The following is a 26,480-nucleotide window of genomic DNA, read 5'->3' as shown; positions in this document are numbered from 1 at the left end:
AGGTTGTTGCTGTGAGCTATGATTCCATGGCACTCTACTAAGAGTGACATAGTGAGACTCTTTTCCAAAAAAAAATAGGAAGTAAAAAGCCACTGACCCAGGTAGGACAGAGAGGACCTGCCGAGGGCCTAGGGACAGGCACAGATGGCCCTGCAGTGCCAGGTCCCTCCCCGCAAAAGTCCCTCATGGCTCCGATATCTGCTCTTAGCAGATCCACACATGGTCCCTCCCCTGGGCCGTGGAAGGAGCAGAAGCGGGTCCTATCCCATCCAAGGTCCAGTCTTCTGAAGAGAGGTGAGCTCCTTCCACCAAGACCCCAGGGCTGGGGGGCCAGGGGTGGCCCCTGTCTTCTTGCATGACTGCAAGGTGTCCTCAAGAGGGGCCCAATCCCTAAGGGGACTTCTTCCCCAACCCTGTCCTCCTGCCTGGGGTGGCCAGATCTCCCTGTTTATCCCCCCATTATCCCCCACTCCCCCCCAGGCCCCCATTATCCCCCACTCTCTCCTAGGCTCTCCCCACCAACGCGGCACAGGCTAGAACAGCAGATGAATCACTGCAGACAGGGACCTGCACAGGTGAGGTCGTGAGTGGCTCTGACACCTGGGTTCCCAGACGGGGAAGGGCACAGGGGAAGATAGGGCTTCTAAGATCAGGAGGAGGCTCAGCTCCCCACTTTCAGATGGAGAAACTGAGGCCAGGGGAAGGGTGGGTTTCTCAGGTTACCAGCAGTAGAAAGAGTGGCAGGGAAGACTCTACCCAGGTCTAGCACCCTAGGAGTTTGCAGGAACAGGGGCTGCCCAGGGCCACCCTGGTAACCTCATGTGTCCCTAGGAGCAGCACCAAGGGTGATGAGTCACCGCCTGTGGCTTTTTAAGGCACAGCTGAGCACAAGGGGCAATTTAAGTCTTTTTGATGAGGCGTGTGGCAGGGAGCACAGGGCTGGGCCAAACGCACAGGTGCTGGCTCACAGTATGACACCGTCCTGGCTCCCCAAGTGCTACCAAGGATGTTGGTGTGGACATGTCACAACTGTCAGATGTCATCCTGCCCAGAAGGCCCATGCTGGCCTTGCTATTAAAGAGGGGCTGTTCTAGAGAAGACCTCCTGCCCAGCCCCCTGCAGTAAGCCACAAGTCCTCCCCACCCCTGGAAACAGAGGTCATGTGCCCCTCCCACATGGGGCCCTCCATGGGGCCCTGCGGAGTTCAGGTCAGATGGGGTGGTGCCCCAGGACAGGAGTGTGCAGTGAATCTGTGACCCCTGATGGGCAGGAGGTAGCCCCTGCTTTGCTTCGTGACTGGGAGGTGACCTTGAGAGGGGCCCAGGCCCTAAGGAGACTTCCTCCCCACCTTTGTCCTTCTGCCTGGGGGGAAGTCCACATAAGCCCCAGTCAGGCAGAGGCCTGGAAGAAAGTGTCTGGGGCAAAGTACCCAATATGAGACCTGGTCCTGGTGCTTGATGGCCCCAGAGCCAGCCATGGGCCATCCTGGGCCTCACTGTGGGTCTTGCTTCCTGAACTGCATCAGCCCCCACAACCCTAGGCCCCATGATCCCTCGACGATGCTGTTTCTTTACAAACAGAGTATAATAACTCCCAATAAAGCCCAGCCCAAAATAACCCGCCATGCGCCACGTGCAAGCTCCTGCCAGAGAATGGAACTGACTCAAACACAGCTGCAAAGTGCATTAAAAATACACTAAACACGAGCACGCAGCCTGCAGGGATGCTCGCCACCCACGGCACTGCTCAACAGGTGTGGAGGTGAAGACGGGGCCACAGGCTGCAAGGGGACCCTCAGTATGGAGGGACAAAGGGCTCCCCCATTGCTCAGATCCCCAGTTATGCCTTCTTGCTCCTGCACACAGGTGTCATGTGGGGCTGGGCCCTCCTGCTCAGAAGCCCCCTACCCCATTCCCAGGGCCCCCTGTGAAAGCTCCAGCACCCTATCCACCTACCCCCTGACCTCCACCCCAGCAGGTAGGTCCTCCAGCCACAGGGCCATGGAGTCCCCTCAAACTTGCAGAACTGAACTCAGAACTCATATCTGCAGGAAGGTGGGATGGCCAGGCCTACCTAACCTCTTCTCTGGGAGCCCCCAGACACCTCTCCTCCCTCCTGGGCTCCCCCCACCAACCTGCCATGGGCTGGAACAGCAGATGAACCACCGCAGATGGGGACCTGTGTGAGCAAGGTCGCAGGTGGGCCTGCAAGGGCAATGGGTCCTCCTGCCCTGACACCTGGGCTCCCAGCCAGGGAAAGGGTACGAGTGAAGAGATGGCCTCCAGGCAGCTCCAAGTTCAGTACTGGCCATGAAACAGCAGTGTTCAGTTCCACATGTCCAATGGACTCAGCTCCCACACCAAAAGGTTGGGAGATACACTGGCCCCCGGGACACCTATCATTCAGGGTGCTGAGAACCCAGCCTAGTTCTTACTTCAGAGACAAGCACCCCGAGGGGTGAGCAGAGAGCAAGGCATCTGTCCTCCTGTAGGCTCAGCCTTGAGCTGCCCCTCCAGGCTGCAAGGAAGGAGCAGGGTCTCCTGGAGAGGGCAGAGGTCAGGCCAGGCCCAGAAAGCCCTGCTCAGCCTGGTGTAAGAGCTTGGCCCACAAGAAGTTGCCTGGCAAGGAAGCTCCAACCCGAGCATCAGGCTCCCAGAGGAGGTCTACACTCTCCTGGTGACAAGGAGATGAGCCTGAGCCCCATGCCTGATGCCACCCATGCTGCCTAAAGTACAAGCCCACAGCTGACCTGATGAGCTGGGACACCAGGGGCCACGCCAGGGCAGCATGTCTGTGGGGGCCAATGTCCTGCCTCCTCCAGACTCGGGACTCATCTGAGAAGAGAGGTCCAGGGGTGCTGCAGGACCCTGGACAGCAAGGCCTGGGCTCGGCCACAGGGCCACCCCCTCCCAAGAAAAGGTCAATGCATTGCTGATTTAGCCCCTGGGCAGTGGAAACTCTGTGACCTTGAGCCTCCATAGGCTACCCCTGGAGGGCAGCCATTTCATACCTGCTCAGGCCACACCACTCCATCTGGTTCCTGGGAGTATATGCCCTAGCTTCCCAGGGGCTTGAACAGGGGGCCTGAGACCCTACATTTGGGCTGCCTGCCCATCAAGGTATCTGCTGGGTAGGGAGCTGGGAGGCTGTAGGCAGAGGCCAGTGCCAATGCTACAGGGCAGCAGAGGGAAATGGGCAGGGGCTGAGTGTCCACCCTCAGAACAGACCTGGGGACACAGGTGCCCAGCCCCACCTACTCAAGAGCCCAGTGGCCCTCCTGGCTCTTCCCACAGAGAATGCTTGCAAGTGGAGAGGCTCTGTTCTGCTCCCTTCTGCGTCTCTGGAACCAACTGAGGTCCAGGCAATGCTGGCTGGAGGGAGGGCTGGATAGGGAAGAGGATGAGGAACTTAAGCCTGGGCCAGAGGATGTTGGTGTGGACATGTCACAACTGTCAGATGTCATCCTGCCCAGAAGGCCCATGCTGGCCTTGCTATTAAAGAGGGGCTGTTCTAGAGAAGACCTCCTGCCCAGCCCCCTGCAGTAAGCCACAAGTCCTCCCCACCCCTGGAAACAGAGGTCATGTGCCCCTCCCACACTGGGAGAGCCCACCCTACTCCGAAATTTCACCATGGACAGTGCCCCCTCCCAGAGATGTGGGCCACAGGCCAAGCTTGGGAACTATGTTGCTCAGAAACTGGTTCTGGCTGGTCTTCAGCTTGTGGCCACCCAGCGCCCCTCCTCACCGGCTCACTCCTCATCCCCACCCAAAAGCCTCCTAGGAGCAAGCCTGGACAGCCTTCCCACTAATATCCCTGGTGGCCCAGGGCCCCTAGGCTCTCAGGAGCTTCCCCTACCAGGGGATGGGGGCTTCCTTTGATACCCCCACCCACATAGAAAATGAAAAAAGGGCTTTTCCTGCAGCTAGAGGCTGCTGGGTGCTCCACACTGCCCAAGGGACAAATACCCCATAAAGGGGCATCCAGGATAGATGCTGGAGTACATCCGCCTATCCTGGGAGGACAGAGCTTAGGGTGGGAAGAAGAAGCAGCAGAGGGTTCAGGGTCCTCTCCCTGCCATGGGGGGGGGTGTGTCTCTGGGCAGGTGGGAAACCAAAAGCAACAGGGCCCTATGAGGACACTGGCCCCATGTGTCACTTGAGTCTCAGCCCGAGACCATGAGCCGCGTGCTGGACCCCCAGTGCTCTGTAAGTACCTGCTGTGCACAGCCACCCTGCTCGGCCCTCTGCATGGGTGAGGGCTCACCCCCTCTGCCACCTGCTAGCCCCGGGACTTCTGAGGTCATCATCCAAGCTTCCACATCCTCATCTTTAAAGTGGAGTGACCAAGTGCCTCTTGGCAATAACACACATGAGTGTGTCTTTCTTTCCTGCGTTGCTGCCAAACAGGGTCACACAGGGAGAGGCACAGCCGGGAAGCAAGGTGGCCCCACCCACCCTGAGAACAGTGGGGACACTGAGGCTGTGGGGTGTGGCCACACATCGCCCTGGCTGCCATGGGAGCAGGGGAGGCCTGTCGGGAGGCCACTGTCATGGGGCTCAGCCTAGGCCAGAGTGGAGGCAGCAAGAGTGGGCAGCCCCAAGAGTACTCAGATGGTTCCCCTAGGACTGGACATGGGGAAGGAGCGTCCATGACCCAGTGACCAGGATATCCTGCCTGGCATCCAGCCGGTATCTCCTCCAAACCCTGCTGGCTACTTAGAGAAGCAATGCTTCTCTGCCTCAGTAGAGTTCCAGGCAAGCAAATGAGCTACTTTCAGTGTACATCTGCTGCATACAAGGCCAGGACTGAGGGAGAGAGCCAAAGACATGGCCAGGGTGGTGGGGAAGGGAGCCACCCAGCCTGGAGACCCCCAGGAAGGGGGGCCTGTGCCCAGTTTCTGGCTGGGAGGCCCCAGGCTAGTGGGAATTATTTAAGCACCTCCCTGGGCCCATCTGCTGCTCCCTTGGGTGGTTGGTGGGGGTGCATGGGCTCCCCACTTGCCCAGGGAGGAGCTTCAGAGGGGAATTGAACTCTGCACTAGCTGCAGGCCCAGCCTCCTGCTGCTCAGGGAGGTGGCTCCCAAAGACCAGAGCAGCTGGGGCCAGGAGGCAGGAGGACCCCCAGAAGGGGCAGGATCAAGGAGCCCCTCCTCACAAGCTCACTCCAGGGCACGGGTGCTGCCTTTGAACAAAGATGAAATACTTCCGCAGGGCTGTGCTCCTGCCAGGCAAGGCCCAGGGATAGCGGGCAGTGGGGGAACCCAAGTCCCAACGGCTCCCTGAGAACCTCCAGTTTGCTCTCTGAAGGCCCACATGCTGGGTGGGGACAGAGTAGCACAAGTTCAGCTGCCCACCACCCACCCGGGCAGGGACTTTGCCCCATCAGGGAGCCTTGAAGGCAGCCCCCTCCACCTGCACTCTGCTCGGGGCTGGGGGCTGCCAGGATTCGTGCCAGGATGGGGCATCTGCTTGGCTTCCCCCAGAGGCTGTCTGCAGAACACAGACCTTGCTTTACTGGGTTGGCACTGGGAAGGATGACAAAGATCCCAGGGCTCAGAACGTGCTTTTGTGAACAGACGCTTCGCAGTGTGCCAGCCCCCTCCAGCTTAGGCCTGAGTCATTGCCTCCTGGCAGCCCTGGTGGGCCCGGGTCTCTCAGCACCCCAAGGATAGGTCTCATTGCTCTGTCCCCACCCATCACCAGGGCTATATTCCTAGGCAACCCCTCAGGGTGGTAAGGCTGTCCACTGCAGGGGTGAGGGGCCTCCACTGCCCACGTCAAGGACCCCAAGGGACAGGCCACCAAGCTAGTTCCAAGACAGTTGGGAGAGGTTTCTGCAGAACGGGGGGTTCCATGGAGGTCACTTCCCCAGAGTCAACTGAGCACCCTGAGGCCAGTACTGTTCAGCACATGCTTGTGGGGGAGGCATACTGGTGACTCTGGCCACAGACCCCACAGATAGGTCACAGCATAGGTTTACTAGGCCCCTGCCCTCACCTGGGAGGTGGTGAGACCTAGGAGTCGGGCAGCAGCCTGACACCATGGTGATGTGCACCCCAACCAGAGTCCTCCTCCTGGAGCATGCCAGGCCTCGCCACACTCACCAGGCTCTGTTCTAAGTTATACTTGTTTCCAGGGAGCTGGACATGTGCTGCGGGGCCAGGCAAGGGCCCCTGGTGGAGAGCGAGGTAGGAGCCAAGGCCACCTGCCAGGGATTGACTTCCCCTCACCACCAGCACGTTCCTCACCTACTCTATAAGTAACCTATTCACTCTCATGACCATCACTATCTCCTCTTCAAAGATAAGGAAAGTGAGCCCCAGAGGGACCAGAATTTGGCCCAAGAAACCACAGCACAGGAACCAATGGGAGAGTGGGGATGTGAGCCCAGGCCGGGGGCTCATGCCCATGCTTGGCCTTCAACAAGCCTGGCCCAAGGGGCCCAAGAGCAGCCAGTGGCACTGGGTGGGCCCAGGGAGTGGGGGAGGCACTTGCTAACAGGCCCTTTTATGTTCATGAAAGCCCAGTGCTTCTCCACTGCCGAGGCTGTCAGAGGCCCTGGGAAAACGTGGGCATTTCCCGACCAGCTAGCAAGGCACCCAAGAGCCAGCACCCTGCACTGGCCACCATCAAAGGGAGTGGCGACTCAGCACCAAGAACATCTCATGAGAATCAAAACCACTTTGCAAATGCAGACCAGACGCCCTTATGGGAGGAGGCTCCTCCTCCTCCATCTCTGCTGCCTCCCAGCCACAGGAAGGAGACAGCCACATCTGCCCAGGCTGGCCTGGCCCAGGACAAGTCTGGGGGAAAGGGGGCAGGGCCTGGCTAGACAGGTGCTGTGGGCTCCCCAGCATGACTCAGGAGACTCCAGGGGAGCCAGGGAGATACTCTGTGTTGAGAAGCGGCCTCACTTACCCACTTCCCAAGAGATGGAGGGCTCTAAGGGCTGAGCTCAGGGAAACGAGGCCACTATAGCCTCAGTCCTGGCAAAGGCACTTGGCTGTGTGAGGGCTATTGGTTCAGAGAATGGCCAAGATCTGGGGAGTATCAGGGAGTAGGGGTGACCCAGAGCAGGGCCAGAGCTTCAGACAGCCTCGTGTCTCTCCCCACAGCACATCACTGCTGACTCAGTTTACAGGCAAAGACATCAAGGCTGAGTCTGCTACCCAACGCCACCTGCTGAGCCCATCTTGGGCAGTGCCCTCAAGAACCACTGTCCAGCCTGGAGCAGAGACCCCTCCCTACCATACACCAACCTCCACTGCTCTCCTCACCTGACTCCATTCCTGCCAGGTGTGAGCTGTGCAGGTCTGCAGGGAGCTCAGCTTGTATCTCCTCCCTCCATGGTACACAGTACCCAGCAAACTCATCAGAACCACCACCAGGGGCCCAGGACATCTTCAGAGCCCAAGACCACAGCTCTCCTCGACCCCTACAGTGGCCTCTGGAGCCAGTGCCCGGCCCACAGACTGATTGGGACATTGGAACCTGGGAGGCTGGCTCTGTGCACACCATCAGCTGACCCTATGCCGGCCCCTGACTCTGGTCACCACGTTTGGGAGGCAGAGTAGAACATGTGACCATCGCAGGGGGCTGAATAATGACCCCCTCCAAAAAAAGATATATCCACATCCCAGAGTCTGCAGTCATGGCCTTATTTGGCAAAAGGATCTCTTTAGATGTAATTCAGGTAAGGATCTTGAGATGAAGAGACCATTCTGGCTTACCCAGGTGAGCCCTAAATCTAGTGACAAGTGTCCTTATAAAAGACAGGAGATTTCAGACAGACAAGGAGCAGAGAGGAGGCAGTGGGAAGGCAGACAGAGTTGGTGACACAGCACAACTCAAGGGGCACCTGGAGCCCCCAGAAGCCTGGGGGCAGGAAGGAGGAGCATCTTGTGGCCCTGCCCACATCTTGGACTCAGGCCTCTACCTTCCAGCTGGGAGAGAACAAACACCTGATGTTTTGAGCCCCAGTGTGTGGTCATTTCTTCTCACCTAGGCTGTGCTGGATGACTGGTCACCTGAGCACCTGGTATCTGGGCTTCTTGGTAAGGTGGGGGTGCCTCTGCCCTGTCTGGCTGTCTAGGGGGCCACTCCCAAGGAATAAGGACCGCAGCCACCATAGCACCAGGCCTCCTGCTCCCTTCAAATGATACTGTCAGTCCGCGCAATTCCCAGAGCAGAAGGGAAGGACACCTGGTGGCAGGTGACCTAGCCACACAATATACACACACCCAGGTACCTCTGCACACCTCAAGCCCGCAGGTTGACTGAAGAATCCACTTGGCCACATGCAGTGACAATTCTGAGTGACAGTGTCAGCCCCAGAGAGTAAGACCAGAGCTGTCAATGACACCCCACTCTGGTCCAGGCCGGGCTGTCAGGAGAGGGGACAAAGCCAGAGCACTGGATGTGGAATTCCCTGGGCCCTCCTGAGGGACGCAGAAGAAGGGCTTTTCAGCGACTTGGCCCTACACTCCCAGGCTCCCTGCCTTCCTGCCCTTCCAGGGTCAGTGGCTCAATCACAATCACAACCCAGGTCAGCTGCCCCTCCCCAGAGTTGCAGATCCCGGGCCATCTCTGGCATCCCTCCATCCCTTCCTGCTCCCCACACCCACATGCCAGCCTATCGGCCAGGGGAAGGGGTCCCCTCTGAGCACAGCAGTCTCAGGGGGAAAATGGGAGCCCTGAGAAGGCCAGCCAGCTCACCCCCTGGGGGGCATGGACACATCTGTCTTGGGAGTGTGCATGCACATGTGCCAGGTGTATGCAGAGCTAGGCAAGCATGCACATCCAACCAGGGGAAGGAGACCAGGAGGGTGATGTTGGGGGGGGGGGGCACGGGAAGGGTTGTGCACTGCAGGCCTTCCCCATGCAGACTCTGGGCTAAGTGGACGGCCCAGCCACAGCCTCCCAGCTCTGCAGCCTTCCCAAGGCCCCTCAACCACTCTGGGCCCCCCAGCCCCAGGTCCCACCTGTTGCCATCAACCCCGACTCTGCCTCAAGCCTCCTGCCCACAGAGGTCTGATGTGTGCTAGAAGCTCAGAAAGCATGTGTGAGAAGCCTGCTCCCATTGTGGGGGTGGAGACCCCGGGATCAACACCCCAAAGGCTGCTGGGAGCACAGAAGGGGCAGAAGGAAAGGCAAGGAGTAGAGTCCTAGGGAGGTTTTGAGGCTGGGTGGGCACCCAGGCCACCCACCACCTCAGGCCCCAGCTGCCCTGGGCCTGGCCTCTGAGCAGGGGACAGGCGAGTGCACACAGACTTGTGTGAGATCACACAGCTACAGGACAGGAAGTGGAAGGAGCCCCAACCTAGACTCAGCCTCTGGGCACCCTAGACTCTGGGGACTACTGCTGGCCCTGTCCCATCTCCACAGCCCAGGACCCGCCAGCTCTTGGCCAGGCTGGGCGGCTGAGGCGGCCTCCTTTGTCCCTTTGTGCTGGGTGTGCAGGAAGGACAAAAGCTGTGCTCCCGGCTGGCTAGCTGCTGCCGCTGGAGATGTCTCCAGGAGCCCTTCCTCCTCTGCCTCGGATGCCTGTTACACAACAGACCTAAGAATAATCCGGAGGGCGGTCGGAGATGGAGCTGCTATGCCTCTTGGGACCCCTGCATGTGGGTGCAGAGCAGGACCCCTGGGCTTTTGGGTCTTGCTTCTGCCAAGGATGGGTCTGCCTAGAGCCAGAGGGGCACCCTGGGGGCAAGGCCACTCACCCGGCACCTGGGAGGCCCTGCTATGGAATCCTCCTGCCCCCACCCCTCATTCACAGGTTCAGTAACGAGTGCCAGGTGAGACCTCAGAAGATCTGAGGCCATCTGTCCCCGGTGGTCCTTGGGTCAAGAGTCCCTGCTAGGTCTGTGATGGCCCAAGAATAGCTTCCTGTGTGGAAACTAAACTCTCAGTGGGTAGCTGGTGCCTGGGATCCTGATGGCCACCCCTGCCTGGCAGCTGAGGGCAGCGAGGGCCCCACCACACCCAGGTTGGGACTGCAGTGGACATGGGAGCAAGACAGGAACAGGAAGGCCGGCCAAGCAGCAGAAGAGGCCCTGGGCTAGGTCCCCAGCCCACCCTGAGGCCCTGTAGGCAGCCCACCCCCTCATAAGCCCCTCCATTAGAGTGGGTGGCAGGCGGCCTGTGGACCTCTGGCATGTGGCCCTGGGCCGGGCTCCCTCCCTCCAGAGGATAGTTAGCAGCTAATGAAGTAGCCCTATCAGGCACAGAGTAACAGAAGATATACAAATTGGCCCGTAGCTCTTCGCGTATTGCAGACATTAAAAATTAAAATCCAATTACAACTCATATTGTCAAACCTGGCTGCTGCCGCTCACAGCAACCGCATGTAGGGCGTGGGATTATGTAACCTGAACTCTCAGCAGTGGGGAGCGAGGGCCTCGGGGAACTGGGGTCACTTGGCCCCCATGGCCCCCCAGGGGGCCTGCAGGAGGTCTCTCCCACCCACAAGCTCCATTGGCTCCTATGGGAGGTGCCAAGATCTATGGCGCTCCTCCCCTCCCCCCCCCCCCCGGTAAAACCCTGCAGACTGGGTCCAAGCACCAGCTAGGGTGGTCTCTGCCTGGTCACTCACAGGAGGGACTATTGCCAATCTTCACCCACACTCTGGACACCCCTCTTCCCCCATGACCCCCAGGTTCTCCCCAACCACAGCCAGCTCTGCTGATAGCTGGATAATAGGCCTGTGCTGACTGTGTAACAGGTATGCAGAACACCAAGGCCACCAGACCAAGCTCCAAGCGCCAAACAGATGCTCCCACCATCCCCAGCCACTGCCCAGGCCCACTCGAGCCTTTCCTCTCACTGCCCCAGGCTCCTCTGGGAGACGCCCAGGCAGGTGCCTGTCCCTCACTCCACTCTCTTCCAGATGACATCATGGTCAGCACTCTCACCACTGAGGGCAGGGCCCCAAGCAGTCAGCCCTGGAGAAAGGGCACACGCTTGCAAACTGCACGCCAGCCTCCTGCTTGCTTTTTGGAACCCAGACCCTCCCGTTAGGCCTTGCAGAGGATGTGGCTGTGGCCTGAGAGCAGAGGGAATGTGACAGGCCAATTTAGAGCCAGTTTCTTCCATTAGCCCAGAGTCCTGGGGGTGGCTGGAGGCTGGCTTCTGCCTGGCAGGAGTTGCACAGTGACCATGACCTCTGACCCAGGCCCCAGTCCAATGGTGCCTGAACTCCCCTCTATAGCTACAGCTCTCTAATCAAGCCTCTGGGCTCCAAGGATCCTGGCGGGACACCATGGACTACTCCACACAGAAGCTCTTGGGCACTGCAGCCCAGGCCCTGGGAGAGCTAAGCGTCACCTGTGAGATAGATGAAGGTGTTAGGGCACCAAGGGGACACAAGCTGGGGACAAGGTCATGGGAGAAAGGTTGATATCAGTGGGGAGTCAGGAGTCACCCTGTCTGCCTCTGGTCACCCAGTGGGGGAGGGGAGAAAAGGGCAGGGGCTAGCTTCAGCAGTGCCTCCTTCCCCACGGATGCCTCATAACTCTGCCCAGAGCACCAGGAGGGGCCGTTCTGCAGTGACCACTCTCACCTCCCCTACACACAGCCTGGGAGGGCTGACCAGGGCCTCCTCTGGCTCCTGCCTGCCTCAGCACTGCCCACTGCACCCGGAACTGAGTGCTCAGAGCCTGCCCTGGGCCAGGTGTGGCACTGCAGCCCAGGCAGACAGGCAGTGTGTTGCCATGGGACACGTCCACCCAGCACCTCAGTCACACCCACGTGGCGATGCCCCTGCTGCAGGGCACCGGGGTGTCCCCAGCTTGGACTCCACAAGGGTCATCTCAGCCCAGGTCACAGCACCAATGTGACATCATGGTAAACCACCAGAGGAAAGTTTTGCAAAGGGCTGGACCCCGGATCCCTCACTTGCACACGAGGCAGCCTGGGACCCTCTCCTGTCCCGCCGCAATCCACACCTGCACCCCTATCCTAGCCCTTCGGCCCAGGACCCCAGACACAGCTCTCCAGGGGGGAATAGCGAGCACCCCTCCCAGGGCGCGACCCCGACCCGGCCAGGGGCAGCGGCGCCCCCGCGCGTCCACCGACCGCGGCCCCGTGGCACAGCGACAGGAGCGGCACCTACTGTGCTTCTCCGGGGCGGCTCCCGCGTCCATTGTCTCCGCAGCGGCGGCGGCTGCGGCGGCGGCAGAGGCGGGGGCGGCCAGGCCGGGGGGCGCAGTCAGCGGCCCAGCTGGGGCTCGGGCTCCGGCCGCATCTTCCCGCCGGCGCGGGCGGTTGTGCGCGCGGCTGTCTCGGGCGCGGTGACACTGCGCCCCGTGGAGGCGCCGCGCGGGGAGCGCGCTCTCACTTGTGTAGCCCGCACCACACCCCCTGTCCGCCCGCGCCGGGAGGGGCCGGGGGCGCAGGCTGCGCCGCAGCACCGAGGGGGCACCGAGCGAGCGCCACTGGGCAAGCACTGCGTGGGGCGGGGGCTGGGACTCGGGGCTCCTGCGGGGACACCGGCCCGCCCCGCGCCTTCCACGGCCAAAGTACTTTCTCCGCAAGGATGCTGGGCGGCCTAGCGCCCCACTTCCCCGCTGCCCCCAACTCCCCACTCCCTAACCCCCACCCTCCACCCAGTGGCCGCTGGAGGGACGGATAAGGGGGCGGGGCCGCGACCCGCTTCCAGACTCTCGGCTGGGCGCTTGTCCCTGCAGCCAAGACGGAGCCGCTGCCGCTCCCCCGCCTTCACATCCCCACTGCCCTGCTGTGTGGAAAGAGGGGCCTGAGCCACCCCTCTCCGGGCTAAGATGTGAGGGGGCACCTGCACAAGTGCCTGGAACTGGTGGGGGAGGGGTGAGAACCCAGCCCCAGGGGACTGAAAGCCCCCCTTAGCTCACATCAGGAGGATGCCTTGAGGTGCAGGTGGACACTGTAATGCAGGGCTGGCCCATCCCCCGCTGGTCAGTAACCTCACAGCCTCTTCCGCTACCGGGTCCCAAGCAGCCGTCTAGAAGGGCCCTAGATGCTAAGGACCCTTTGTGGGTACTCCCTGCTGGGCTAGGCTTCTCTGCTGGCCCTGGCTCCATGCCTGGTCTGCCACAGGCAGCCATATAGGAGGCCCCAGTTCCCTGCAGGTCCTGCCTCGGCCACAGGGCCCAAAGGCAGCACTTTCTGAACAGCCCACCTGGCAGGCCCTTGTGCAGGAAAAGCTTCTGCACTCTGAGCCCCCAGATCTCAGGGCAAGGCCACTCCCACACCCCAGCCCCCTATCAAATCACAGCATTCACCTTAGGACATAGTGGACCACCCATGCCATGCAGGTTCTGTGTCCTTGGACTCTAACCCTTTGGGGTCTGACATGGGCTGTTCAGGATGGGAGGGGGGGTCCTTGCCAGGCCCACTGAAGAGACATGTACCCTGGGCTCATTGGCTGTGCCCTCAGGGGAAGAAAACCTAAGTCTAGGTAAGCACCAGGGTGGGAGCAGTTGCAGGGGCCAGGTAAGAGGCCAGGGGCTGTATGGGAGGCATCAGACGAATGCTACCAATACCCCCATCTGCTCCAAGGCAGATCCTCCACTGTCCAGCTCTGGTCTGGTGACTAAACAGGAGACAGGAGGCCCAGACTCACATTTCAGCTCTCCACCAACTGTCAAGGAGCCTCCGCCTCCCCATCCAGGCCTCATTTTCCTCACATATAGACCTGTTGGCTTCCATGATTCCTTGCAGATTGCTGCAGCCAGGGATTTCTGGCTTTCCCTAAACTAGACAGCGGATTTCTTGGCTGTGCAATAGACCCAAGGGCATGCTCAGGATTCCTTTGGCACAAGGCTGACCCCCAGAGAATGCATCTTGGCACCTGAAGAGCCCACAGAGCACCCAAGGCTTTCTGCTTTCCAGGAGCTCTGGGCAACCCCAGCTCAGTCTTCACACACTGCTGGGAGCTCTGTGCTGGGGTGCACAGCAGCCTCCGCTCAGAGTAGCAACGGCATTCCCGCCACCACCGCCAGCCTGCACTAAAGACTGTCACTGTTACCACCAGAGGCTGTCAGAGCTTTGGCTGCCTCAGCGGGGGCTGCAGGTGGGGGGGAGACAGGAAAGCACCTCCCCTGTACGAAGTGGGCAGCTTTGGCGGGGGCAACTCTGCCCTTTCCAGTCAGGGTAGGCTATATCCTGCCTCCCCTCAGCCTCTGGGGAGCACACAAGTCCTCTAGATGCCACCCTGGCTTCCTCTCCTAGAATGCTGTCCCTAGCAACTTCTCTGCCTGCTCCCACACCAGGGGCCTAAGGATCAGCCTGGGGCAGAGCTGCCCACTCCTTTCCTTCCTCCCCCACCCCAACCTAGACAACATCAGCTGGCCTAGAACCTCAAAGTTAGTGGGAGAGTGGACACCCATCAGGGAGGGTGGGAAATGCCAACAGATACTCAAAACTCGCAAGGTGGACAGAGAGGGGTGTGTGCCCTGAGAACAAATGAGCCCAAGCTTCCTGCCCACCTGAGATGTCCCCACGACCAGGTGCTCCCAGCATATACCCAGGAGTTGGCAGAAGCCAAGCACAGGCCAGGGCGGGGTTCCTGCCTGCATGCCAAGAAGCATTCCATAGTCATACCTGCAGTGTGATACTTCTTGGCTTCTGAGACCATGTGGTGGGGCCTGGGCAGTTGCTGACAGTGGGGGCTTCCTTCTGTTGCCATCTCCCAGCCCCTCCAAGGGCTTTTCTCTGAGTGACAGCCCTAGCACCCTTTCCCATCACTGCCTGGCTTAGAGACCCCAGGAGCTAGGTACAGGCAGGGTAGGGTGGCCCAGCCCCTCAGTCTCCAGGGTACCTCAAGTGGGCAGTACCCTCGAAACCATGCCCATCGCACACCTTTCCCAGATGGTCCCTCTCATTAGGACTGAGACACCAGGTCCTGGCAGCAGGACTGCCCAGGGGCAGCCAGATGCCTACAGCTTGTCAAACTCACGGTCCTCAGAGGAAGCCCCAGGAGAAAGATCTTTCTGTTCCCGGGAAGATGTGGCTGAAAGTCCGAGACCTAGGAGTAGAGAAAGACAGAAACCAAGAGCAAGGAGGAGACAGAGAAACCTGGGCTTCCTGCGGCACAAAGCCAAACTGAAATGCAAATTGGAAACAAGGAAAGCAACCTCCATTCTGAGCCAGAGGCTCCAGAATCCTCAACTGGAGGGTAGGGTCTCTAGACGGCATGGGCACTGAAGGCAACAGTGCCCAGCCTCAGGTGAAACAAATGGTTCAGGGTGAGAGCTGGGCTCAGAGATCTTTCTGTAGCCCCAGGTCACCACCGAGGACAGACAGGCCCCAGGGACACGTGAGGGAGGCCCAAGAGGCACAGCTGGGCTGGTGCCGGGAGAGCACGCGCACACACACCAGATCGATGGTCTAATTGGGCAAATGTGCAATTCTCAACCGGCTAAATTTAGAAAGTGTGTTTTTATTTTTCATCGGCATCTGGTCTTAAGACATCCCGTTCTCAATCAGAACTCAAGACGACGTGCAAGGTCGGTTTTCAGGCCTCGCAGGCTCCAGCTTTCCATGCACCAGACCCGGAGCTTGGGGGCACCCGTGGGGCAAGGAGGAAAGGCCAGGTCTGGCCAGCACTTGGCAGGTGGTAGACCACGATGGGAGGGCTGCCACCTGGCCCCCACCAGAGTAGGGCTGAATCTCCTGCCCCTATCTCCCCAGGTGCCCCTGACAGCTGCCGGAAAGCAAGCAGACCCCAAAGCCTCCCGTGACCCAGGGGCCCAGTCTGGGATTGGTGCTCTCTCCTTTGCCTTTTGAGCCCAGCCCAGAGAGCCCTGTGCTAGCACACACTGAGCACCAACTGTATATCAGGCCCACAGAGGCTGTTTTGCTCAGCAGGAAAGCAAGAGGCTCCACTGGCCAAGTCTGGGCTTGGGGCTCTGAATGCTGGGAGGCTCCTGGGAGTGAAGCCTACAGATGGGCCTCAGCAGGACCTCGAAACCCCCTTGTTCACTCCCCACCCTGTCCACCACCCACAGCTCACCATGATACCTAATAAGGGCCCAGGACAACCTTTCTCAGGGGGCTGGCCTCTTGGATAGCTAACTGATAGGCCACACCACCCATATCCTCCCTTCTCTGCAGCTGTCCACCCTAACCCAGGAAGACCAGCCCTATGCCCTTCCTGGGACCAGGAGATGCTGCACCCAGGAGGCAGCTGGTCAGCTGCTTAGTGACCAAGGGTGAAAGGAGATCGGAACTGCCCAGCCCTCGGTCCATCCCTGCCAGCTGGGCCTGCACAACCACCCTGTCTGCCTCTCTAGTCCTTCCAAGAGACAGAGCCGCAGGCAACTGCTCAGCCCTGGGAATTGCCACAGCCTCAGGAGGGAAAAGGAGGAGGTGCCCTGCCCTTTTCCTGGTCAGCAGGAAAAGGGCAGGGCACCTCTGGGCTCTTCCTTGGGCCAGAAGAGCCCAAGTCCCAGGCAGCAAATTAAACCCCATGCAGAGCAGAACAGCTGTTCCCTAGCTGAGCATACCAGGACTGGGGCCATACCAGGCAGAGGCTCCGGACCCCCACCCCCCAAATGGCCCATCATCCCTGCTGCCTGCACCTTACTCAGCAGCCTCAGAGACCTCTGAAAACCCAATCTCCTCTCACATCTGGGGCCAGGTGTGCAGTGGGCTCTGAAAGTGTGCCACTTTGACCTCAGGCCCCAGTACTGTCCTCCCTGGGGGACACTGTCTCAGCCCAGGCCCCTCTCCAATCCCTGCAAAGAGCACCCCACCCCCGTCCCCATCACTAGCATATCCATCCAGCCTCAGGGAGCCCGAAGCAGCCTCTACTGAGCTCAGCCTGGCCCAGCTGGCTCCCTCTGCCACCAAGTACCCAGCACTGGTCAGCCTAGTCCCCCTGTTCCCCTGGCCTCTCCCTAGCCCAGGTCTCCACCTATACCGGCAACACCCAGACCCCAGCCAGGCTTCAGCCTATCTCCTGTCCCAGATGGCCTCCCAGCAGCTCCTAGATGTAATCCTTTGCCCTATGTGGCATATCCCCTCCTTCTTAGCAAGGCCCCTTGGCTGCCCACTTCCCTGCAGCCCAGGCAGGGTTGCCAGACCCAGCCTGGCCCCTGCCCATCTGCCAGCAGAGCCAGGTCCTGCATCTCAGTTCTGTGCACAGCCCTGGAGTCCTGAGGCTCATGGCCATGGACTTCTGAGAAGAAACCTCCGCCATGACACAAGCTGTGGGTCTCCCTCATGGCCCAGGCACAACATAGATGCCCGAGGACATAAACAATTCACAGCTGATCCTACACAACCTGCCTGGGGACTCATTTCAGCAGGGGTCACAGTTACCACGCAAAGCAATTAGGTACAGCTGCTTGGTCCCAGAGTGAAAAACCTGCAGCACAACCTCCTGTCCCCCTGGAAAAGCAAGGCAGCCTTGTGCACCCTGACCTTGGGGGGCAGAGGGGAGAGCTGGTTTCCCAGAGGAAATGTCCTGCCACACTTGTGCAGGACTGAGTGTCATGCTGGCCAGTGAGACTGACACTGACTGACCCAATAGGCTGCTGATTAGAACTGGGTTAACAGGCCGGGAGTGAGCACCAGAGGCCAGCTGTTGGGCTCACAACACTTAGACTGGGGGATACCCGCTTTGTCTGCTCAGGGCCCAAGTTTGGTTATTTCCCAGAACCAGGCTGCATTCTGAACATGGATAAGGGAACACCACCCTGCAGAGCCCCCTGGGTGCCCCAAACACCACTGTGCAAGGAGCCAGGTATCTTTCCCCAGTGGTAGATGGTGCTCCAGGAGAGTCCATGTGTCCCACCTCCTTCTAGAAAAACCTCTGAGCCTGCAGCAGGCAGCGGTGGCTGGCCCCACACAGGCTCCTGGGCCAGCCCCCACCCCCACCCCGGCACCCAGCGGCACCCGCGCTCAGCCAGACACCTCCTCTGCTGCTCAGCAAGAAGCTGAGAGAGGGAGCTTCAAAGAGCTCAGTGCACATCAAACACTGCTGCTCACGGTCAGAGAGGCCAAGGCCTCCAAGGAAACAAATGGGGGTGCAGACCGAGGAGCTACATGCAAGGTGCGTGTGCAAGAGGCTCCCTTGCTTCAGTCCTAATAGCAGCGTCTGGAAGTCGCCTGGGTGCTCAGTGCTAACAATGAGGCCGCATCTGCTGGAGCATGAGAAAGCCATTCAACTTCAGGTGTGAGAAGAAAATTCAAAGGTGAACAGTGACCAGAGCCCCAGGGTTCGATCATCCAGGAGGGGGTCAGAGGCACAGGTCTGCTGGGGAGGACCGGGTAGTGGCACAGCAGACACCGGTGCATGAAATGCTCAGAGGAGGGCCAGCAGGGATGGAGGGTCTCAATTTCCCTCGTATTTTCTTGTATTTTTCAAAGCATCTCCTCTGAGTCTCACTTTCACAATTATAAAAAGAAAACATACAAGAGTGGCTAACATACAGCTAGGGAGAAGTCCCAGGGAAGCACAGATCTGAGCATGCTTTGAAGTTGAAAGCCCCCAGGGTCCCCCATGTTCTGCCATGAGGACACTCTCTGTTCCCCCACCCCCGGCCTCATGGTACAGTGGCTGAGCATTCAGCCCCAACTTAACAAGGACACACAGACACTCGTCCAGCCATCCTGGGCCCTCAGGGCCAAAGCCTCATCCCCAAGCACTTCCAGACGACAGGAGGCCTGGTCTCAAGCCTGGCTGTGCCTCAGCAGCCCCCAACCAGGCTGCTGGCCCATCCATCCAGAGGTGTCAGGAAGGACCCACCGGACCTCAGAGACCAGGCAACCAGCACCCCCAGGTACACCTGTGCCATGAGAACTTCCTGCCTCTGGTCTCTTGGCCAGTTGGGCCCAGCACTGGAAGCCACACAGAACCCACATCCCACCTCCCTAGCAACAACCTGCCCACTTACTGGTCCTCCTATGTCAACTGGGCCTCTCCACAAATGAAGGCAAAGCCCAGACCCGGGTACCCAAGTTAAGATGCCCAGACTAACTGAGCATAGGAGCTGCCACAGTGGGAGGAGAACTCCTTAGCATCACAGACTCAATATTGAGGGGCAGCCTCTGAGTACTCTGGAGCCCCGGCTGCACTGCTGACTAACAATACCACCAGCTCCTCCTGAAGGGAAACATGGCCCCCCTCAGCAGTTGGGAGACAGCTACAGGGCAGCAGTAACAGCTGGGGCAGGTTCCCCGAGCCCTCCCACCCATTCCCATCTGTGCTTTGGAAGGAGGAAGCAGGCGGCTGATGGAGCCCTAGAAAGAGCAGGTGCCACAGGCCCCATCTGACCACAGAAATATCCTGCAGGTATCTCTCACAGGAGGCCAGGCCGCCCTGTGACAGCTCCCCCAGATGGCGGGCCACCCTCCCACCCCGTCTGTCTAGCCCTGGCCTGTACATCCCAGCTCTAGTCCTTCACCTCAGGCACCTGGGACCCAGCAGTACTGAGAGGGCTGGGACCCAGCAGCGGGCTGTGCACAGAGCCTGCTATGTGTGCTGTCAGGGCCAAGCAGGGACACCGAGACTATAGGGCATGGGTCCAGGTGCACACCCAAAGCCATTAACTATGTGGCTCAGCCCACAAGCCCAGCAGGTCACTGGCCTCCCCATTCTCTGGCCTGCCCAACAGGACTGTGCTATCCAGATGAAACCCCATTGCCATGTATTCATGACAATTACAGTAAGACAAACCGCATGGGTATAGGGCACTGTCAGCTAGGGGGATAGAAGGGGGTCCAGAGGGTCCCCAGTGCTATCTGCCACCCCCATCCTGGGCCTGGGTCCCACATCATCCATTCCAGTCCCAACTGGGAAGCTGTCCTCCTCATGCCCCAGAACTGACCTGTCCCACCACTTCTCCTACTCCAGTCTCAGACCCCAGCCCCAGCAGTGGGGCTTCACCCCTGTCTCTTCTGAAGAATAGGACTTGGCCCTGTCATGGGCAGTTGCAGTCATGGGTCCCAAAGGAGGCAGCAGAGGGCTGGCACTGGGCAAGTGTGGGTGTGCTCTGTGCCAGAGTCCAGCCCAGGACCCTGAAGCCCCAAAACCCAACAGGTCAGACCAAGCCCATCCCAGGGCAGCATAGAGGCCTATACCACCTGGGGTACCTTGTCAACTCCCCCCAGGAGTCTGAGCTGGCATCAGCTGGGATAGGCACAAGCTCAAGGAATAGGACATGCTTCAGTGTGAACCAAGAAGGCGGCTCCAGCACCAGGGAGACACCCTGTAGCAGCTACCCTGCCCCAGAGCCTCCAGGAGGCAACTCAGCTGCCCACAGGCCCTCTTGGCTGGTCAACTTCATGTTGTTCAGGGAAGCTGCCTCAGGGAGTCTTCTGGGAAGACCTCAGGGCCAGATGCAAACACCCACACCTATCTTCAACCACACACCCTGCATAAAGCCTGCCTGGCGCAGTATCAGCTAACCAGGTAGGGGCAGGGAAAGCCCAGTAGGGGCCACAACAGATTCCTCATTCCTGGACTCTCCAATGCCCATTTGCATGCCTGTACCCAGGACTGCTGGCTACCCACTGGCAGCAGGGGCTCTCAGGGCTCTGGGTCCCTGGATGAGGGGATACACCTTGCTCCCATGCCCATCTGGCCTTCTCTGTCCCTGGTGTCCATCCCGGACAGCACTGAACACCAGGGCCCCAAGCATGTAGGAGGCTGTGCACCATGAGCAAACACATTCCCGCGCCCAGGTGGGGGGGACTTGTCCAGGCACATCTGGGGAATGTGGGCTTAATAAACCAGGGCTGCCTCTGTGGGGCACAGGAGGGCATGGGCGTGAGCACCTGCACACACACCCAGGCACATGTGAACAGGCAGGCTCGAGCACACTCATTGACACACTCACTACCACCTTCAGCCCTATGGGGCAGCCACATAGACAGCAGCAAGGGAGCCTGGGAAGAACAGAAGCAGCAAGTACTTGTGTGCACACGGGCACATGTGCACTGGCAAAGGTATACACACACACCTGCACAGGTGCACGCACACATGGGCACAGGTGGATGTGCACACAAAGCCCTAGGCACACACATGCACAGGCACATGTGCACAGGCACACACGGGTACACACACGTACACAGACACACAAATGCACAAGCGCATGCACACACATGGGCACAGGTGGATGTGCACACAAAGCCCAGGCACACACATACACAAGCACAGGTACACACAGGTGCACGCACATACACAGGCACACAAATGCACAAGCGCATACACACACACAGGCACAGGCTTGTGTGCACGCACACACACAGATAAGATCTCACACATATGCACAGGCCAATACACACACATAGGCCCAGTTGTACACAGATGCACACACTCAGGCACAGACCCACAGACACAGGCACAGGCACATAGACACAGTTGCACTCACACAGGCACTGGTGCACACATAGGCACAGGTGTCCACACACAGGGACACAGGTCCACACGTCCACACCGGCAGGGGTGGGCCCACAGCTCCTAGAGCTGCTCAGGAGTGGGAGGGCCGGGCCAGCTCCCTGGGGCCTCCTGCACCAGACCCTCGACACTCCCCAGGTAGGAGACTCCTGCCCAGCACCAGGTGAGAAGAATGCAGGGAGCCCCCGCCCTGCCCCTGGGGGCCCACGGCACACAGGCAGAGAGCGCTAAGCCCAAGGAGAGCCTCTCCCAGGCCACCTGAATATTTCAACAGAATCTGCCCACAAGAAGAGACACAAGCGTACATCAGGTGCTCTCAGATCTGCCCCCAAAGAGCTCTACTCTCCCCAGGAAATAACGCGGTCACTGAACTGAACCCTGAGCCACATCTGAACCTTGCAGCTCTCGTGGGCAGCCAGGGCCTGATACCTCACTCACCCACGGGCAGGACATTGGCACTCAGGAAAAGCCACCTGCTGTCCAGACCGGGCCCTGGGTCCTCAGGCAGAAGAGCAGGGCCAGGGACCAAGCCCGCTGGCGGGGGTGCCATCATGGAGGGATGGAGAGCTCTTGTGAGGGTGGCAACAGTGAAGGGTAGGCCTGGCCTGGATCACCAGATGGGGCCAGCCATCCACAGGAGGCAGGGAAAGCCCAAGCTGAAGCCCTCTGCTTCCAAGGCCCCTGGTGGCCTCTGTTGGGATGGGGTCTGGGCCTGTCATTCATCACACACCTGGAGAGAGCAGGAGGGTAGAGGGTGTCAGTGGGTGAGGTCTGTGCAGCACCCAGGTACAAGGTCGGGATGTGGTGTGGACAACATGGCCCCTGCTGGCTGAGCTGTGTTACACCTCATAGCACCTTACAAATAGACCCCAGTCGCTGAAGCAAAAGGCCCTGGAGCCCAGTGTAGGGAGTCAGGTGTGAAGCACCTGCCCAGAAACCTCAAGTCTTTGGGTGAGGAGTGGGTGAGGCCAGAGGACCAGTGATGGTGCCTTACTCAGTAGAGCATTCTGATTACTACTCTGTACTGAGACTTTTTCCTTTCCTTTTCCTCAATGAAATTCCAAAGCAATTCCTCTTACAGAAACCAGACAGCCTCCCAGAAGCAAAGCCGGCAAAGCCAGGGCACATGTGCTATCTCAGAACCCGGTGGCCCCTTCTGCTGTGCTGGGTGCTGGAGGAATCTGCCAGCTTTTGGGCCTCACTGAGGGATATAGGAGGGGCCCAAGACCTGTGGGTGTCCCTTTCCTCTTTCTCCAGCCCTGTGGCCTCACAACATGTCAGCTCTGGGCCCAGAGTCTCAGGCTGTTTGATCCGCCACTCAGCCCAGCAGCAAATGGAGGCCCTTTGCTCTCCCAGGGCCTGAGGGCAGGGCAGCCCTGCCTGGCTCAGGTCCAGACCTGACCCCTGTCACTTCCCTCAGGGAGCCCCTCACCCTGCCCAGAGGCCCCAGCCCACCAACTGTTGCTTGGCCCCTCTGCCTGGACCTGCCTTCCCACCTTGCTATCAGCTCAGTTCCTCACTCTCCCAGGCTCTCTCCTTCCAGAGCCTTCTGAGCCACCTCTTCCTCCATACCCAGCCCCTCCTCTGAACCTCCTCCCTGGGGGCCACAAAGAGAAACCTCAGCCCCCAGGGCTCTGGAGCCCTTCTCACCTGCTCTGGACAGAGCGGCTGGGGCCCAGCCCTTAGATGGACATCAGATGTCTGTGTCCTTGGACTCCCAGAGTTGTACTCTGCCCAGGTAGGAAGGAGAGACAGCTGGGGGGCAGGGGAAGGAGGGAGGCCTGAGCTTCAGCAGCCCTGACAGGTAAGGTTCATGCTCTCTACCTGCCCCGAGAGAGAGGGCTCCTTGGTCATCTGTCCTCCCTCAGCCTGGCATGCTGTAGGCCCCAGGCCCTCCAGCCTGGCCCACTCCCCTGCAAGATCAGCAGCAGAACTGGAATTGGCTGGCCAGGTGCCCTCAGGGTCCTGGGCCTCGGAAGATCACAGGGAGTGGGCACCTGCAGCCCACAGACCCCATGGCACCCAGGCCTCACGGCAGACACTCAAGCTCAGGGGTCCCTTGCCATGCCTGGCTGTGCCCGCCCTCTCCCCAGTGCCCCCTCACCACTCTGCCCAGCTTCAGGCTCACCCACAGGTGTGGTCTCTCCCAGCCCAGGTTCTTCAAGCAGCTGGACTGTGGCAGCCTCTCAGCCCCACCGCTGTAAGGCCTGTGCCAGCTCCAGCCACCAGCCTGCCCGCTTGCCGGGCTCTGCACAGTCACTGCAGCTTCCTGCTGCAGCCGGAGCCCAACCGCCATGCCCCAACATGTCTGTCGAAGTGCGGGCCAGGCGTGGGGCTCCGGCTGGGCTGGCACAGCCAAACCTAATTAGGAAACAACGCCATGTTGGCTGCCACAAGCTAAGGCGAGGCTGCAGAGGACCATGAGGTCAGCCGTTGGCATCGGCCCTGAGGCACCTCATGGAGCAAGCAGGAGCCCCTGCCCACCTGTCCCCCTCCTGCAAGCCCACCGGCCTCTCCTGGCACCCTCACCTCCAGCCATGCTGGTTCCTGCACTTCCTGGCTGTCAGAAGAATCTGGGGTCCTGCAGCACGGTTGGTGCCACATGGGGAGGGCTGCGGGTCACAGAAGCCTTAGTGAGTCATGCTGTGGGCCTGTCCCCAGCTAGCCCAGCCCCCAAGCTAAGGGAGGGACACTGGTCTCAGACACCTAGACACCTAGACACCAGCCCTTGGGAACGGTGGCCATCAGGGGCAAGTGCACACTGACCACCTCACCCCGGCAGGGATAGACCAGCCAGCAGTGGAGGCAGAGCGGAGAGTCCACCTGACCTCTGATCAGGAAGCGCAGCAAGGCCTAGAGAGCCTGGATGGTGGCCCAGGCCCCAGCCGACTGCCCAGGGTGTGATGTCCACACCAGGCAGGCACATCTCCCTCCGTATGGTGAGCAGCCCTCTGCCCTTGAAAGCCCAAAGGATGAAGAAGCTCCCGCCTAGGAGGCCCTCAGCAGCCCTAAGCTCCCCACCCACCACCGCTGCTCTCCCATGTAGGGAGGGCCTGGGGGGCCTGCTCAGGAGCCAGCACATCCAGAGCCCACTTCTGCCCCAGAGGACTTGTTGGACACTTCCATTTCTAAGTCCATGGTGCCATGTCCAGCAGAGCATAGGTCACAGCAGGAGCACCTGGGGCCCACCACAGGACCCCACCTGCTCCCCCAAAAGTTCCCCTAGTGCCTCCCCTCACCCTACCCCATGTCAGTGCCAGGAAGCAGAGTTGGCACAGCCTTGGCCACTTTTCTGGCTCAGGAAGACTCTGGGGACAGGCAGAGGTGGAAGCCCAGCCTAGAGAGGGAGTGTCAGAGTGGGAAGTCTTGCCCTCCCAGCCCCAGGCCTCACTGGCCACACAGACCACAGATAAATCCCATCCTCTGGACAGAGACAGCAAGGCCCAGAGACCCCTCCCACTAGCTGGCACAGCTGGCCTTGCTGCCTGATGCCCCCAGAGCAGACCCAGAAAGTGAGAGGGCTGCCTGCCCCAGCCCCGTCCTCATCCAGGGCCCTGCTCCAGCCACCTCCCAGTGCCTCTATGCCCCCTGAGGGGGTCTTACTTAGCCCAGGTGAGCCGCCCACCACCTGACACCTCTTTCCCACACCTGCGTCCCTGCCACCCTATTGGTCTCATGGCTGGGCACAGGTGTCCGGTGTGGAGGCCCCTGGGCAAGGACTCTCGGTGATGGGGGTTGCCCGGGGGGAGGGGAGAACTTGTAGGAGCCGCCAGCACCTGGAGCCCTCCCTGCCTGTCCCAGCTCCACAACTCTGGTCTTCACAGATGCACAGAACACAGAGCTAAGGCCAGCGCAGAGAAACCACAGGCCCAGGCAAGCTCGCTGGCACCACCGAGCTGGTTGAGCCAGCTGGAGCCCAGCTGTGGCCCCGCCTGGCTCCACACAGCAGCAGATGTCATCTCAGCAATCCTGAGCCCAGGGACCTGTGGGGCCAGGCCACTTGAGTCTCAGGCCTCACACTCCCAGCATGGGAGAATGACAGGCAATCCTGCCAGCCTCTGGACCCAGGCTGGCTTCATGGAGAGGACTCTAGAGAGACAGGGTGAGGGAGTTTGTCAGGGGAAAGGGCAGATCACCAGGGGCCTGTCTATGATGAACGAGGGGGTCATTCAGTTGAGCGCGTGTGTGCAGTCACTAACCCAGAGGGAACGCCCCTCCAGGCCCCGAAGGACTCAGTTCTCAGTTCTGAATTCACACCAGGAGGCCACCAGGGTTGAGGGACACATACCCTGGAAGCATGACACAGTGTCAGAAGCAAGAAAAATGAAGCTGACTGATGTAGCAACAGATGGGCCCTGAAAACAGGGAGGTGAAGGGCAGGGTAAGGTCCAGGCCACAGCGTACTACATCCCAAAGTGTAGCCCATGGAACCCAGGACTCCCAGAAACTCTCAGGAGTCCGTGAGGTCTAAACCATTGCATAATAAAGGAGCTGTCTTTTCCCCTCTGTTGACATTTGCACAAATGGTGACAAGGTTCCAGGGTGACATTGCAGGCCATGGCTCAGATCCAGATGGTGTCACTACCATGCTGAAAACTAAAGCAAAGAAAAAGCCACGTCCCTAGGAAGGCTTTCGCTGAAGCAATGAAGTGGCTGGTGGTATGGACCCTCCTTGACTAGGGTGAGGAATTGGGAAACACATGCTGGGCTCAGAGCACGGCTTCCCACCACATGCGTCTGGGCATTGGAGTTTCCAGCTAAACTAGCCAGGCAGCAGGTGGGTGGCTGTCCCCACCTGAGAGCCTGACACACTGCCCTCCTGCCAACTGGCATGCTGGGCAGATGCTTTCTCAAAAACAGTGAGGCAGACCCACAACCCCACTGCTGGGTACTGACCCCAAAGGCTAGAAATCCGTATAACCCTCCCAGGGTCACTGCAGCACTAATCACAATAGCCAGGACACAGACTCGGCCTAAGTGTCCACCAGCAGATGGCTGGACAAGGAAGATGTGCTCACGCACACAGCGGATGCTGCTCAGCCTTTTAAAAGAAGAGATTTTGCCATTTGCAACAAGATGGATGAATCTAGAGGATGTTATGC

The sequence above is a fragment of the Otolemur garnettii genome, unplaced genomic scaffold, assembly GCF_000181295.1.
Source record: "Otolemur garnettii isolate 467f Iridium unplaced genomic scaffold, OtoGar3 scaffold00067, whole genome shotgun sequence".
Taxonomy (NCBI): Eukaryota; Metazoa; Chordata; class Mammalia; order Primates; family Galagidae; genus Otolemur; species Otolemur garnettii.
Note: the sequence above shows the minus strand (reverse complement) of the source record.